Raw genomic sequence first — 16,198 nt, 5'->3', positions numbered from 1 at the left:
TTGCTAAAGGCGTCATATGTCTTGAACCCATTATCCTAGGATTCCTGCAATTCGTCCTTCAGCGGTTGCATGTACACATTCATATTCTTCGTCAGATAGTTGGGCCTTGGAATTATCAACGTTAGGAAAATGTTCTTTCTTTGCATAATCTGTCCGGGGAAAATTGAGTGGAATGTAAAATATGGGACAATAACTATATTGGGTTGCCGTCAAACCAAACACACTGAACCCATCTATGCTGATGGCGACTCGATGATGCCTCGAATCTGCCGCTTTGTCGTCATGTAATGCATCGAAGTGCTTCCACGCTTCATCGTCCAATGTGTGCACCATCATCAGCTTCCCATATGCATCTAGTTGGGTTTTGTTGCCCGTTTTGTGCCATGTCATCTGTCTTGCCATCTCCTCGACCATGAAAAGACGTTGAAGTCTTGGTACGATTGGCATATACCAAAGAACATTAATGGAGATTTTGGTATGCATCTTCTCACCCATACCATCACTACAAAAAAAATACACTTCCGTGATGATATGTGTTTGTCACAGTAGGTCACGTTTTCTGTCATGCATGTACATCCATGACAAATTTATGACAGAATCAAGATAGTCATACCTGTGCTGTCGTAGAAGTGTTCCATGACATTACCAAAATTATCATCACGGAAGTGTCCACTTCCATGACGATAAATCGCGCGTCAGAGAAGTGCTTTCGTCAAGGGTGACCGACACGTGGCATACACCGTAACGGAACACCGTTAAGCTATCGGGTCGGGTTTTGGATCTGATAACCCGTTAACAGCCCCAACCAATGGGGATTTTCCTCGTGTAAAATCATCATTGGCTGGAGGAAACACGTGTCGGCTCATCGCTCGGACAGATGCCATCCACTCATTGGACAGAAGGCGCCTATGATACATCGGCACGTGGCACGGCCCAACAGAGGCCCATTCCTGTGAAAAGGCCGGCCCGTTTGACTTGGTCAAAAGGTGGCGGGCCGGCCCATGGAAAGCCTGTTAACGGCATGTTCGCATATAGCCCATTTACAGCCCGCTAACCCAAGGCCCGTTACGCCCTATCCGAATTAGGCCCAGTAGCGTCATCTGGGCCATCCAATATGATTCCAGCCCGTTTTCACTTCTGGCCCATGTATGGCCCATGACATCTTTCGGCCCATATGAGGCCCTATGTAACTCTTGGCCTATTAACGGCCCGTGGTGAAACTGGCTCGTAATGAACAGTGTATCACTTTACACCCATTAACGACCCGTGGTGAAACTGGCCCGTAAAGAATAGTGTATCACTTTATACCCATTAACGGCCCGTTATTCCGGTGGGCCGTTTCCAGCCCATGTTACCTTTCGGCCTTCTCAGAGCCCATTTATTCTTGGGCTCATTTCTAGCATTCGTTTACTTATGGCCCATTACTGTCATTTTCTGCTTGTGGGCCAAATTCAGCCCGTGGTTACAGTTGGCCCGTTTGTGGTCCGTTAATACGTTGGGCCGTTTTCATAGCGTCATCAAATACGACCTATTAACGATGGCCCGTTATGGTCAGCCCATGAACGGACAATTCCAACTCTAGCCCGTTCACGGCCTGAATGCGGTCTGTTTGGCCCATGTTTGGCCAATTGGTCATACGGCCCGTATAAGGCCCATTGATGATATGGCCCATAGACGGCCCATTGTTTCTACGGCCCGTAGAAGGCCCACTATTTCTACGGCTCGTAGAAGGCCCACTGCTTATACGGCCCGTAGAAGTCCCACTGCTTATACGGCCCGTAGAAGGCCCACTATTTCTATGGCCCGTAGGAGGCGCAGTGTCACTACAGTAAATATTAGCCCATGGTTATTATGGCCTAGTTTTAAAAAATAGGTTATTGCAGCCACTAGCAAACCGCAGAAAAAGAACTGCACTGACTACAAGAAAACAAATAAACAAGACAACGAGGACATAAATAAGCAAGCAACTTACACTAGGCTATCACGACTATTACACATATTACATCCACTGGGCATCAAAGTTCACCACCAGTGCAAATATAGGGAACACAGCAGCATATAAACGCCAAAGCAAAACAAGTCCAGAACTGAAACCACTTCAGAAGAGCTCAAGAAACAATATCCTGGGTACCCATAATGCTGGAAAGATGCTTAGCAAGCTTATTAACTTTCTCTTGTTTGGCGCTTAAGTCCTCCAGCGCTTGTTGTTGCACAAGAAAGTATGCATCTGAATTCTACAGGGACTTCCTCAGTCCTTCTGCTTCCTGTCGCATAACATCTGATCGATGTCTTTCAACTTGAAGTTGAGACTCAGGAAGCCAAATTGATTCAGGCAAAGAGTTCGAAGAGTTGGTGCCAGCAGTGGTAGCCAGTAACTCAAACACTACATCAAGACAGGACTTTGGGGTTGTCTTAGTGTCTTCAATATAGTTTTTATTAGCTTTCTTGGAGACTAACAGGGATGTCTCACTATTTTGAACCTTATCTGCATTACTTCCTTTACCATTGCATAACAGGGTACTCTTCTCCAATATTTTATACGCGTTCTAAAAGAGAAACAAACAAACACATCTCAGGTTTACAATGTAGTATATGAAACTCATTTTGGTAAACCAGTTCAGTAGTAAGGTGGACAGGATAACAGCATGAAAGAAACATATATCTATGTAGTATGGTCACTGTATGGTCTATATCATTCTAGTTTATGTTGCCAAATCAAGATAGATACAGTTCGAATCATATCTATTTAAGACAAAGCAGCATAGACAGAATATAAGTGTGGGAAACTACACAGCAATAACAACACTTGTAATGTGCATGGCATGAGAACATAACTGTTTATTCAATTGAAACTGAAATCAACATAGAGCAAGTTACAACAGCAAACAGCCAAACATGTTGAAGAAAAAGGTTTAAAACATACCTATTGCGCCATTGGAGTTTCAATTGCATCCTTCAAATTTGAAATTAGTTGGTATCAGTAAATACAGTGATGCAAGAGCAAAGTAGTATGAACCATAGCTACGGAACCTGACCTGAGAACAATTCTTCTTCTGCTTTAAGCGTTGACTTCGGGTTCAGAGTGGTGGTCCTCGTGATTTGGGCACTGCAGTTGCCTTACTAACTGCTCGTGTTTGGGTGCTCTATGGTGGAGACGGTGCTGTGTCAACGGGAACTAGGTGTCTATCTGCTGGGGTTGGGGTTAGAAGGGGTGTAGCTGGTTCTCTGTCCAACATGGTAGGGGTACAATCTGCATGAGTGTGGGTTATGTGTGGTGGGGCTGGTTCTTGGGCAAGTACAACCGTGGTTCTATCTGCATCGACAGGTAGCACGATCTTTTTCTGAAGACCATGTTTTTACTCCCACGGATATTGCCATAACTCCCTCCAATTGAAATGGCAGATAAACAAGAAAAGAAATTGAATGTACAAACATTGTAAGATAGACAGGTGCAATGGATAGTAGGGAAGAAAACAGGGCATGAAATAATTCACATTTATGTTGTCTAAGCAAACAGAATAGCAGGACATAATTTAACATATATGATGGCTAATTAAACAGGATAGCATGACACAATTTCACATGTATGATGGCTAACTAAACAGGATAGAATGACATACTTCAAAATATGATGACTATGTAAACAGGATGACATGATATAACTATACGATGTGTCTATTAAAGTTGTTGGCATGCCATAAATCACAAACATGCCGTCGATGGAAACATGATGGCATGATATAATTCACGGATAGAATGACATAATTTCAAATATGATGACTATGTAAACAGGATGAGATGATATAACTATATTATGTCTTTACAAAATGGGTTGGCATGCCATAATTCAGATACATGCTGTCTATGTAAACATCATGGCATGACATAATTCAAATATATGATTTATATACTAAGGAAGTGAGCAGAGGGCGATCGCATATATGATGTGTCAACTAAGGAGATGGCATTCAATATTGTGTATATGACGTAAAAACTAAGCATTGCAATACAACATATGCATTATATGAGTAATATAACCCTGCCAAGTTTGAGCATACACCTCAAGGGGATAATAGGACTGGTCATCTGCCTTTGAATCCTCCTCTGAAGAGCTATCTGTAACCAGCAAGATATCTGCTTCAGCAAGTAGCATTGTCTGCTCTGAAGACCTTGTTTTCACTCCAGATTTCTCCATCACCAATTCAAATGGCTGATGCACAGGAAGAGCAGTTGAATATACAAACATTGTCGACAAAAGCAATGAGAAATACAAAAAAAGGATGACATGATATAATTCACATATATGACGCTTGCCTAAACAGCATGGCATTCCATAATTCACATGCATAGTGCCTTACAACAAGATAACATTGCATAATTCACATATATAATGTCTTGCAACAAGATGGCATTGCACAATTCACATATATGGTAATTAGACACTAAACAGGTGGCATTCACAAAAAGCATGTCTAAACTAAGCAAATGACATAGCAATGCAAGATACCATACGCACGATATGAGTAAGATAACCCTGCCAAGTTAGGGCATGCACCTCAGGGGGGGGGGGAATATGACTGGTCATCTGTCTCTGAATTCTCCTCTGAGGAGCTATCGGTAACCAGCAAGACATGCGCTTCGTCACATAGCATTGTCTGCTCTGCAGACCTTGTTTCCACTCCAGATTTTTCCATGACCGTGTCGAATGGCTGATGCACAGGAAGAGTAATTGAATGTACTAAAATTGTTGACAAATTTAACACGTAATAAAAAATGATGGCATGATATAATTCACATATAAGATGACTGGCTAACCAGGGTGGCATTGCAAAATTCACATATATGATGCCTGGCTAGACAAGATGGCATTGCATGATTCACATATACGATAAAGAAACTAAACAGATGGCATTGACACAAAGCATGTCTAAACTAAGCATATGACATCTTTAATGTATACAGTAAGCAATGCAAGGCACCATATGCATGATATTACCAACATCAGCATGCCAAGTTAGAGCGAAGACCTCATGCGGTAAATAGGAGTGGTCTTCTCCTTCCGAATCCCCCTCAGAACAGTTATCTTCCTCTTGATTACGATCCGAAATGGGTGGAGGGGGGCTGCCTTTGCGCCTAGCATGGAACGACATCTGCATGAAATTTTATTGCCACGCAAGGCTCGTCTCTTTTGCTCTACATGATCAGTTCCATTGTGTACAATTACTGGCATGCATAGGGATAAAACATAGTGAGATTATGTAAGGAGTGCATGCACAACTCCAGAGTGATGGTAGCAAACTGTGGATAGACCCAAAACCAATGATAGCAGGCAGATAATAGCTTTAGTTAAAAAATACGGATAATGGCTCCTTTAATGTTTGTTTGCACCCAACATGAAACTCATAGTAGACACCGGAGATTAACCAAATAGTAGACAGATAGTACTGATTGCTGCCCCAATATGTACCCCACAACCATTTAAAAACTCAAGTTTCAGCATTAGTTTGGACCTGACTCAGAGTCTAATAGGTGAACACGATGATAATGTAGCATGTCATCATATTAAGCGATGCATAACGTAAGCAGACACGGAAGAGTGCGACCTCTCTTGCGGACCCGTGTAGTCCTCAAGGTCATCTGCTCAGTTGATGATGGTAATGCAGTTGTTGTGGCTGCCGGTGGCGGGGAAGAAGATCTGAGGCGGCGAAAGACAGTCTGGAGAGCGGACCCCTGTTGTGGTGAACCCTTCCGTCATTGGAGCAGCTGAGCTGGGGTGGAACACAGCGCCGCAGGAGCGGGACAAACCACACAAGGTTTTCTTTGACACATATCTGTAACAGAAGTAATTGAGTAAGGGCATGTTTATTTGAGGATTCTAACAATGCAGGGATAGGAAATAGACAGGAATAGGATAGGAATGCTCGTGCAAAACAGAGAATTAAAAAAACAGGATTTCTGCCAATCTGGGTGTTTGGTTAACAACAATTGGAAGATCACAGGATGCAAAAAAGCATGGTGAGATTAAGTCAAACCACAAGAAAATGTACGGTTATAATGCTATTATGCTACTATCTCTTAGTCTTGTGCTTGATGAATAGGAATATGAAAAGGAGGAGAAGTGGAAATTAGAATTCCTACGGTTTTTCTTTCAAGGAGACACTAAAGGAACAAATCCTACAGTTTTTCTTTGTTCCATTCCTTTGCACCAAATTCATGAAAAGTAGTACCATAGGAAACTTTCCAATTCCTATGTTTTTCATTCACTTTTCCTTTCAAGCACTGGAGATTCTAGTAGGCAGGCTTGAGCAAGGAAAATCCTACACTAAAAAAATGTTTTTGTGCTACTTCTATTACTTTGGACCCAGGCCACTGCCATACTAGCTCAACTCCCAGGCCATTGACAAATGCACAGCTCAAACGCGCAGAGATAAATAGTGATGGCATTCAAGAGAGTCCATCACGGATAGCTAAGTTGCCTGGTATCTCACTTCTTGTCATATAGTAGGATAAAATAATCGTATTTCCTGTTACTACGAGTGCTCGGTGGACAATATATATAACATGTAGAGTAAAAAAGAGATGCAACAAGTGTACAACCTCTTTGGCGAAGCCATGTCAATCTCAGCGTGATTGGGTTGGCCAGTGAGGATGCTCCGGCTGACTTAGCTGTCGGAGGAGGGGAAGAAGATCTTAGGCATCTGGAGATGGAGCCCGAGGTACTGCTCCGCTGTGATGGAGGGTTTCATCGCTGGAGCAGCTCCGGTGAGTTGTACGACGCCGAGGCTGAAGCAAGACAAGAGAGAGAATGAACAACATTAACTTGAGTGGAAGTATAATAGCATCTCCAATACATGACATAATATACATAACCACAAAGTGCTAGATGTAAAACACATCAGCCGCTCATCTCTGAACTTAACTGTCGAAACTGAACTTAACTGTCAAAACTGAACTTAACTGTCGAAACTGAACTTAACTGTCGAAACTGAATTTTGCTGTCGAAACTGAACGCACTAGCAAGGTTAGGTAACACGTCGGTCGACTGTCTTTTTCATCTCTGGTCAGTCGATTTTGCAGCCGTTGGATACGAAATCAAGGGCCTGCGGTTCATCTTCAACCTCCACCCCCCTGAGCCACCAGCCACCACCGGCCAAACAGCAGCCCCCACTGCCCGTGGCCGGTGGTGCGCCGCCCCGCCCGCCCCAAAAACCCTCCCCACCGCCGGTCCGCCGCCGCCCAGGCCATCCCTCTAGCCCTGCCCCCCCCCCCCCCCGTGCCAAGCTTTTTCTCCGGCGATCCCCATGCCACCGCCCCGCCACCGCCCCCATCCTGAACCCTAAGATAGATAGTCGGGTACCTCTCCGGCGAGCCTGCCTCCCTACTGCGGCTGGTTCTTCCTTCACCCCCCCACCCGTTGAACCGGCGAGCCCCCCTCCCCGCTGCGAATGGTTCTTCCTTCACCCCGGCGAGTCCACCCCTTGAAAATCAACTGACCCAAAAGTCGATTCAGTCGACTGAAGTGTAGCCACATTGGAGCAGCATTAAGAGCAAGAGCAAGAGCGAGAGCAGCAGCGCAAGCAAGAGCAATAGCAAGAGCAGACCAGGCAGGGGACCGAGAGCAAGAGCAGAGCAGCAGCGCGAGCGAGAGCTAAAGCAGCAGCAGCTCCTACTGATGTGGACGTCGCCGCCGAGGGAGCGACGCCATGGAGGCAGTGGCCGGCGATGCAGCCGTGGATGGAGCCGCGCAGTGTCGGCTCGGGACCGAGCGCCGGCAGCACCGTGAGATCGAATCAAGAAGAAAATGCGGCGATTAGTGTACAACCTCTTTGGTGGCGCCGATTAGGCAACTACTTTATCCGAGGAAACGGTGATGATGATGCTCTTCTGGTGGTGCAGGTGAAGATGGCGGTGTGGGAATGGAGGTGGCGCGAAAGACGAGGGGAACATCGAGGCAGCTCCTTGGAGGTGGAGGACGGGGTGGCTGAACCGGCGGGATGATGAGATCGATGACAGATCCTCATCCGGTACGGTGGATGAGGGACGTCGAGGTGTTGCTATGGACGATGTCGTCGGGGAAGAGGCTCCGGCTGGGTGGCGGACAGAGCAGGGTGTGGGGTTTTGTCGCGGGTTTTCGTGGCCTCGGTGTACGAATGGGTGGGCGGATGGCATGGCAGTGGGGAACCATGGCTTAGATACGCGCTTGTCCGAAATGTGGGGTAAGTTACGAAAGTACCCCCCACCGATTTGAGGCGGTTCTTTCGGTTCAGGGGTGCCACGGGCATTTCACTTGTCGGGATTTCACAGGAGGTGGGAGTTTTCACGCGCGTTATAATTTCGGAATAGCAAGGCGCTGGTTGAGATGGAGGGAGTTGTCGGAGCACAACGAGACGAAGATATATCTTAAATATTTCGGGCTAACAAGGCGCGGGTTGAAGAGGTGGGAGTTTCGCAGCATGATAGACAGAGACAGTAGCTTGAATTTTCGGCATAATAAGGCGCGGCTTGAAATTTCGGAAGAACAAGCTTGACGTGTACCAAAAAAAGACAATTTGCACCTCAACACGTACAACACACACACAAACACCATTTAGACTAGAGTAAGGTACACGTGCATTGCACGCATGAGATTTGGCAACCAAATTATGAATAAATACCACATTATATCATGCAAGCTTTGAGTCATATATGTATGATGTAGATGTTCGTTTAATTCTTATAGTTCATTTCATTCAAAATCGTCTAGTTTTTATAAGAAAGCTAATCTATATTAAGCTTCATGGAATTGTGCGTTGTAAGACATAAAGTAAAAACAAATAATGGAAAATCATGTAGAAAAACATTTGGGCAATTCTGATATGGAAGATTCTAGAACAAATAAGAATTGCTTGTGTTTTGATGTTTGTGCATTATGCTTAAGTTCAACCATGGAGTCTTTTAGATTATACATGTGGCGAAATCTGGTGGAATCTAGATGATATCCAACGGCCAGTAGTGCTCAAATTTGCCATCTTTGGACCATCGGATTCGCCTCATCCAACGACCATCTTTCAAAGTTAAAGTTACCAGCACACAATATAAAAAATATAAAATATTATATATATAGGGGTATAGATATAGATATGTGATGCAAAAGCCGCCCATCATCTCCAATTAGAATAGTGTGTCCATGCACGGATGCAGCATGGCCAAATGATGTCTGCCATCGGTATCTCAAATTCCAATCAGTCTGACCTTGTTCAATGTGTATACATTACAACATGCTCGTTTCCAAACCACACCGCGCATATCTCCGTTATATTCATGCATGCATGGGTTTCAAACATCAGGATCTCTTATTCAAAATATTTGAATTCAACTTTACATTCATTATGACCTCACCTATTCTTTTACACCCACACAGTAGTCTTCCCTTTATAATTGTACCACTAACTTTCTCTCGTGCATGCATGCACACACACTACCAGTCGGTATTATCCATCGCACGCATGCAATCTTTTTCTTCAGGTAGGTCTCCCATGAAGGCACACACCCACACACACACCCCTCTCCATCATATCGGGCATTCTTTAACTCTCACGCATGCATGCGCAACGATCGATGTTCCTCTATGTATGTGTGTATATAGCTAGGTCTTTCATAGTTTTCCACACAAACCGATCAATCGATATATCCAGTGAGGACTCACCCTCTTTCCCACGTCCACATCAATTAATCTATACCTCTCTATATAGGATTAACATATATAGCTAATACACGCACATTAATTATATATCCAACGTCCCCTCTCATCATACAAGCCTTCCGCTTCATCTCTCAGACGCGTGCACAATGGCGAAGACAGGGGGCAGTAAGGGCCCTGCCCCCCCCCCCTAAAATCACTATATATCGAGGCTAATATGAATGTGATCATTAGACAATTGCTTCTAAAATGGTTTAAGTTCATGAATTGACCCTCCTCGTAAAGGATTAGCAATGCTTGTCCCCCTAGCTCATTTATTTTTCATGGCTCTACCACTGCGTGCAACAACGCACGTGTTCGCCCCCTCTCTCTAAATATCGATTTTGCACTTGTGCATTCCTTCATAGTCTCCCTCCACTCGGCCCCTCGCACCATCTTCTAGCCCCCCACCGGATTTTGCCACATGTACAATCTAGAAGACTCCATGATTGAACTTAAGCATAATGCACAAACCTCAAAACAACAGTGGTTCTCTTTTGTTCTAGAATCTTCCGTATCATAACTGCCCAAACTTTTTTTCTAGTTGAATTGCCATTATTTGTTTTTACTTTATGCTTTACAACGCACAATTCCATGAATCATAAAATAGGTTAAGGGCTTCTTTGATTCAAAGGATTCTCAAAGGAATTTTGGAGGATTCTAATCATTAGGAATTTTTCCTATCTTGGTTGTTTGATTCGTAGGATTGTAAACCATAGGAATTTTTCCATATGATTCATTTGCACTAGATTTCATAGGAAACATCCCATCCACTCAAACCTCTTTGAAAGAATTCTGTGTTTTTTCTATGCACAATCAAACACTCGTACAATCATGTAGGATTCAAGAAGACATTCCACTATAATCCCATGTTTTTCCTATTCCCGCGTTCTCAGCTTTTTTATAAAAGCTAATTGATTTTGAATGAGATGAACTAGAATAATTAAACGAAGGGCTACATCAGGCATATATGACTCAGAGCTTACATGCTATAGTGTCGTATTTATTCATAATTTGGTTGCAAAATCTGATGCATGCAATGCACGTGTACCTTACTAGTACTTCGAGTATGTGCAAAACACGTAAATTAGAATACCAATGGCAGCTACACAGTGTCTCTCTTACAGTTCATGAAGCCACGTGGCACATGTGGAGGCGTTGTCGCGACCTCCTTGCATGGATTGATCACAGTGACGTGCTGCTAGTTCCAGAAGAATGTACTCGTCCTCCCTGAGCCATACTAGCGGTACATTCACGAAGCGAAGATGTGCACCCATGCCACGCACGCACTCATTCCCTCGTACGCACACGCGGGTACACGGGCGGATGCAATTTTGTACCAAGATACACCCCATGTGATAATTTGACGCGTGTAAAGTCGTTCACTTCATTGATGGTGAATTAATACAGCGCATGCAAATTAAGTGGACGCGAGGGCGGAAGAAAGACATTATTACTCCACTGCGCGCATGCGAGTAGTTAAATCGTGGGTTGCTAGTCGTACTTCCATTGGTCTCCTTCGTATTTTGTGCCAATTTTTGAAAGTAACATAATATTTACGCATTTGAGCAGTGTAGTACTTGAAATTTATGTTCCGCTAAACTCATCGGGAGCCGTTTCGGGCCTCAAAACCAAAACCATCAATTAAACTTTACCTTGTTCCCATCACATTCGAAAGCCTGCTCACACCTACTAGTATGTACCAAACCTGAACGTGTTCCCACTATGCAGGTATTAGTACTAGTGCTAGTACTTAGGTTATAAAAATGGGAACTACCTAACCGAAAATTACTCTACCTTTCCTCCTCATAAGTGCTTCTTCTTTGTCCGTCGTTGCCATTGCCAGTGAGAAGAGCTCTAGGTTGACGACTACTCGTAACAAGGGAGCGGCAACCAAGGCTGCAGAAAAAAAGAGGGCTCGCCGCCATGCAGAGACCTCGAAAGATCTCTCAAGGGCAGGAGATGGCTCCCAGGAGCGCCCTAGCCGCGGAGGCGAACATGCCGAGCCGGCGGAGCTGGAGTCGTTATCCCTCGACGGCATGCCCGATCAGCTCAAGAAGCACCTCAATAAGCAGAAGGAGTGCATCCAAGGCTTGATGGAGTTGCTGTAGGAGAGCCTCGACGACATGCCCACTGAGCTCAATCAGCAGGGGGAGTTGACTGCCGGCTTGGTGATGCTGCTGAAGAAGAGCATTGCCTCGGAGAAGAAGGCGACCGGTGAAATCCTGCGACTTTAGGAGGACAAGGCAAAGCTCTGCCACGAGATCGACCTATTGAAGGAGAAGAACGCCGGCTGGAAGAAGCTACATGAGAATAGTAGTTCCTCAATGAAGATGCTAGAGGCCCTCGTCATGGAACAGAAGGAGGAGTTGGCGAAGCTCCGCATCGAGCACCCGACTACTATCAAGGTACGTAATGCGGCCGTGGAATAGATGATGAAGGCTTGCATCGAGAAATCCCGTGTCATGGACATAATGAAGAAGATGGCGGAGGAGACGCGCAAGAAAATGGAGGTCATTGAGGCGATGAAGAAGCAGTTACGACTCCGTGGCGAATTAGATCATTTGGGGTGATAATCTTCCTTCTTCTTTTGCTCCTGTGTTTCATATTTTGCTTCGGGTGTTTCGTCGCACGTGTCACGTTCTCTGCGAGGCATGAATATAACAATGGTTTTTTAGGGAATGAATAGAAGAATGCTAATGAGATGGCTAGCAAATTAGATCATTTTTTATCGCCATATGGCACTGGGCTGCCCTGTTTCGTGCTCCTCTGTCGCAGTACTACTCCAGTGGAAAACTTGAGTATACCGCGCGGTTGTTTGCTCCTCCTCGATCAGGTCGTCGGCGCATTTATGCGAGCAGTCAAATCACAAGGCCCCGCCTTCTAGCAGTAGTGAGCCGTCAAATCACAAAGGCCCTCGCCTCTCTTGAAACCGACCAAGCTAGACTGCCCCGCCCTCTAGCCTTTTAAAAATGTATACTTTTGTACAGCAGTAGTATCGACGGATTGCGCCATGGAGCAAAACTTGAAATTAAAAAAAGGTGGTACATATAGAGAGCGCTCGTCGCCAAATTATGCATATAGTACTATTAAAAAGGCTAGTCACAATAAGGGTGTCCAGCACAACCCACCCCTCAAATAAAACTAAGCACCCTGGAATTCTTTGACAAAACTAAGCACCCTGAAATTCTTTGACAACTAAACTGCTAGCTATATGATGTTGGCCATATATATTGTACGTATATAATGTGAAGAAACGAGTAGTACTACTATACCAACTAAAAGATGAAATGTAAGAAATACTAGTATGTACGTACTGAAGAGTTAAAGTAACAAGAAGAAACATAACATAGTTCTGCTGGGGGGCTCAGCACAACACACCCCTCAAATTAAATTAAGCACACCTGAAATTAAACTTTGCAACTATTTCAGTAGACACTGCATTAGAACAACCATGAGCAACGACACTGCCACCTTACTTGGAGTCCTCGTCCACGTCCTCGACTTCGTCCTTGTCCCTCTTCCTCTTGGCCGATACTTCTTTGCTTGAACCACACACTTGGCTGTTGCTCTTCATCCAACCCTTGTAGATATTGAAGCAAAGGTAGCCATCCATTGCAGCATAGTGGATGTGGTCTATATCTAGTACATTCCGCTGCCATGCATGACGATGAAACGTGTATGGATGTTTCTCCAGTTTCCGTACGAAGGATGAACCACGGCTCCTGCCAGGGTCAGCATTGAAGGCTGACAAGAGGACACCAGCCGATTCTTCTGGAGGTCGAAGGTGTTGCCTACAACGAGGCCTATCCGACGCAGGACTTCTTTGTCGTTACCAAAGTCTACAGTAACGAATTTGACTAGGTTGCTCTCGAGGAAGTTCTTAAAATCCTGGCACTCAACGTCGGCATGGCATGTGTGGTAGACCAAGCATAAGTCATGCACGCAAACCTGGAACACGGTGGGCTTCTTCCTCTCTTCGTCCTTTAGACCCTTCTCTCGTCCCAGGACTGTGGTGTACTCAACACCTAGCCCAGCGACCCACTCATCATCTGAGTCTTCGAACATGCGTCTGAAGCGAGAAAGGCATCCTTTCACCGTCGCGGAAGAACGGGTGTAGATGACGTCGAACTCATCGCCGGTGATGGTTCTAACCTTGTACTCACCGTCGATCTTGGAGATTTGGGACGCCATGGATTTCGGAGGAGGGTTAGGATTAGTGGAACTGCCGTAATGTGAATGGACGGGACGACTAGGAGCGAACCGCTGTAGTATTGAAGGACGTGCGGGGATGAGAAGGAGCAAACTGCCAGCGTGCGAATGGCAGGGTAGTGGCTTTCCATTCTCCCATGATACGGGCTTCCAAGAGCCCTTGGATCTGAGATCGAATGGTTGCATGGCGTGATTCTAGACCTATGGGTGAATATCCTATCCTGGAGGGTTATTCTGCAAATTTTCGGCAACTTAGCATGCGACCGTTTGATCTCAGATCCAAGGGCTGCCAGCAGCCCGTATCATGGTCACGCCTACCACGACCGTCGCGTCGCTCGCGCGGTCGCGCCCTTGAGATTTAACACAGTGCGTTAGGCTATCGATGTTGGCATGTCATACATACTCCCTCCTTTCTGGTTTATAAGGCTCAATTCAAAAATCTCGTCAACCAATGTAGATGGTGAGTGGTGGAATACCTTTTGGACTTTGCAAAAGCACCCAATTAATGCTCTTGTTTTCCTCAAAAAAGTATGTTTACCAATGCATTAATTGCAATGCATGCATGCATAAATTACATGCAATGGTCAATTTTCTCTTAATACTTGCATGCCATGATTTAATGCACCTTGGAATCTGAACATGTGATGGGAAACAACCAAATTGAGCCTTATAAAATGGAAAAACTAAAATTTTGAGATAAGCCCTATAAACCGGAAAGGAGGGAGTAGTCATCACTTAGTCACTCATACTACAAGGTTAGCCAAGGAGTGACCTCTTCCAATGAAATGGTGTTGCTAAGTTTGCTTCATTTAATTAGCAACTCAAAATTGTCTTTTCACCTAGGTACACGCGCTTAGCAGTGTTTCTTCCTTGGGTCACCAAACTAGTCTCTCTCTTCTTGATTAACTTGCCACATCAGACTTTATGCATATGTGGCTAGCTTAGCACCTGTAGGAGCAAGTAAAAGTAAGTACAATAGTGCACTTTACATGGCATTTTTGCATATGTGGAGGAAAGAGAGGCAAGGAAAAAGTGGAGAAGTGGGCTCTCATGCAAGAGCCGGCCTCTACTACATGGTGGAGCATTGGGAGAGGCACCTGTATAGAGGTGGTCAGGAATCGGGAGACTCATGCCGGTCGTATCACAGGGCCCCACCTGTCCAGAAGCAACTCGCTGTCAAATCACACAGCCCTACGTTTGCAGCAGCCTACTCCCTCGTCTTCTCGCGTCTCTATCGAACCGACTAGGCGGAACTGCCCCGCCGCCTACCGCGCAGGAAAATCCCCGCCCTCGACTTTTAAATAGTATACAGTATACTAATTTTGTATCCATGGATTGCGCCCGCGCCATGGAGCAAAGCGTCTAGAAAATGGCGGTACACATGTACGGAGTATACAACATGCCCGTCGCGTTTGCGTCGCACCCCAAACGGTCTGTCGGTCTGGCACACTGCTCTCTGAATGGAACGCGTGTCATATTGCGTTTGCACACACATGTGGGACTACAATTGAGAACCGACCATAGGCACACTCCTCGGCCCCGCAAGTCAGGTGACTTAATAGAAGAGGGAGACGAGTGATAGTACTAGAGAAGTGTTGTACTACGTTGGTGCCTGGACTATCCCTGCAAGACACGGAAGATCAATTTGTCCATGCATGTGACCAAACTCCAGCAGACACGCCTAGATTGGCTATCGTCTACATATCGTTCAGGCTGTGTTGTACATGGCTGTAGTTGTGGTGAGAAATCTAAAAAAGGTTTCTTGTCATCTCGCAAAATTAGGTGTCATGTGCTTCGGATCACTGCGAGGGTTAAACAGCGACAACTGAATTGGGCTAGTCATTGGGGGCACATGCACGAACAGTGACTACTCGGCTGCCATCTAGGTCAAGACGGCTATGTTAATTAGGACATCTATCGATGGACCCCTTTTCTACGAGTTTATCTTTAATTTGAGCTTTGTTCCTCGTCTAGTTTGTCCGTCGGGATTCATGTTGTCTCCTTTGGGCAGTGAGGTTATGATTTCTTGTCATGTGGCGTTTTTTCGTGTTATATGTTATAATCCGGCGCTTCACATCAAAATGACGACAACTGCGCCTCCGGGCCACGTGCATGAAGACTTCTCAACAGTCATTGACGAGGTCAAGCCGGCTCCGGTAGACAAAAGAAAACTACTACTCCACTATATAGGCAGGAGCCTCCGCGCTTGCTTGCTAGTGTTGCTCTCCTCACACTGTCTTGGCCTCTCCAGATCTAAACACGACAGCG

The sequence above is a fragment of the Triticum aestivum genome, chromosome 7B, assembly GCF_018294505.1.
Source record: "Triticum aestivum cultivar Chinese Spring chromosome 7B, IWGSC CS RefSeq v2.1, whole genome shotgun sequence".
Taxonomy (NCBI): domain Eukaryota; kingdom Viridiplantae; phylum Streptophyta; class Magnoliopsida; order Poales; family Poaceae; genus Triticum; species Triticum aestivum.
The sequence above is the reverse complement of the archived record's forward strand: the minus strand, read 5'-3'. Positions refer to the sequence as shown.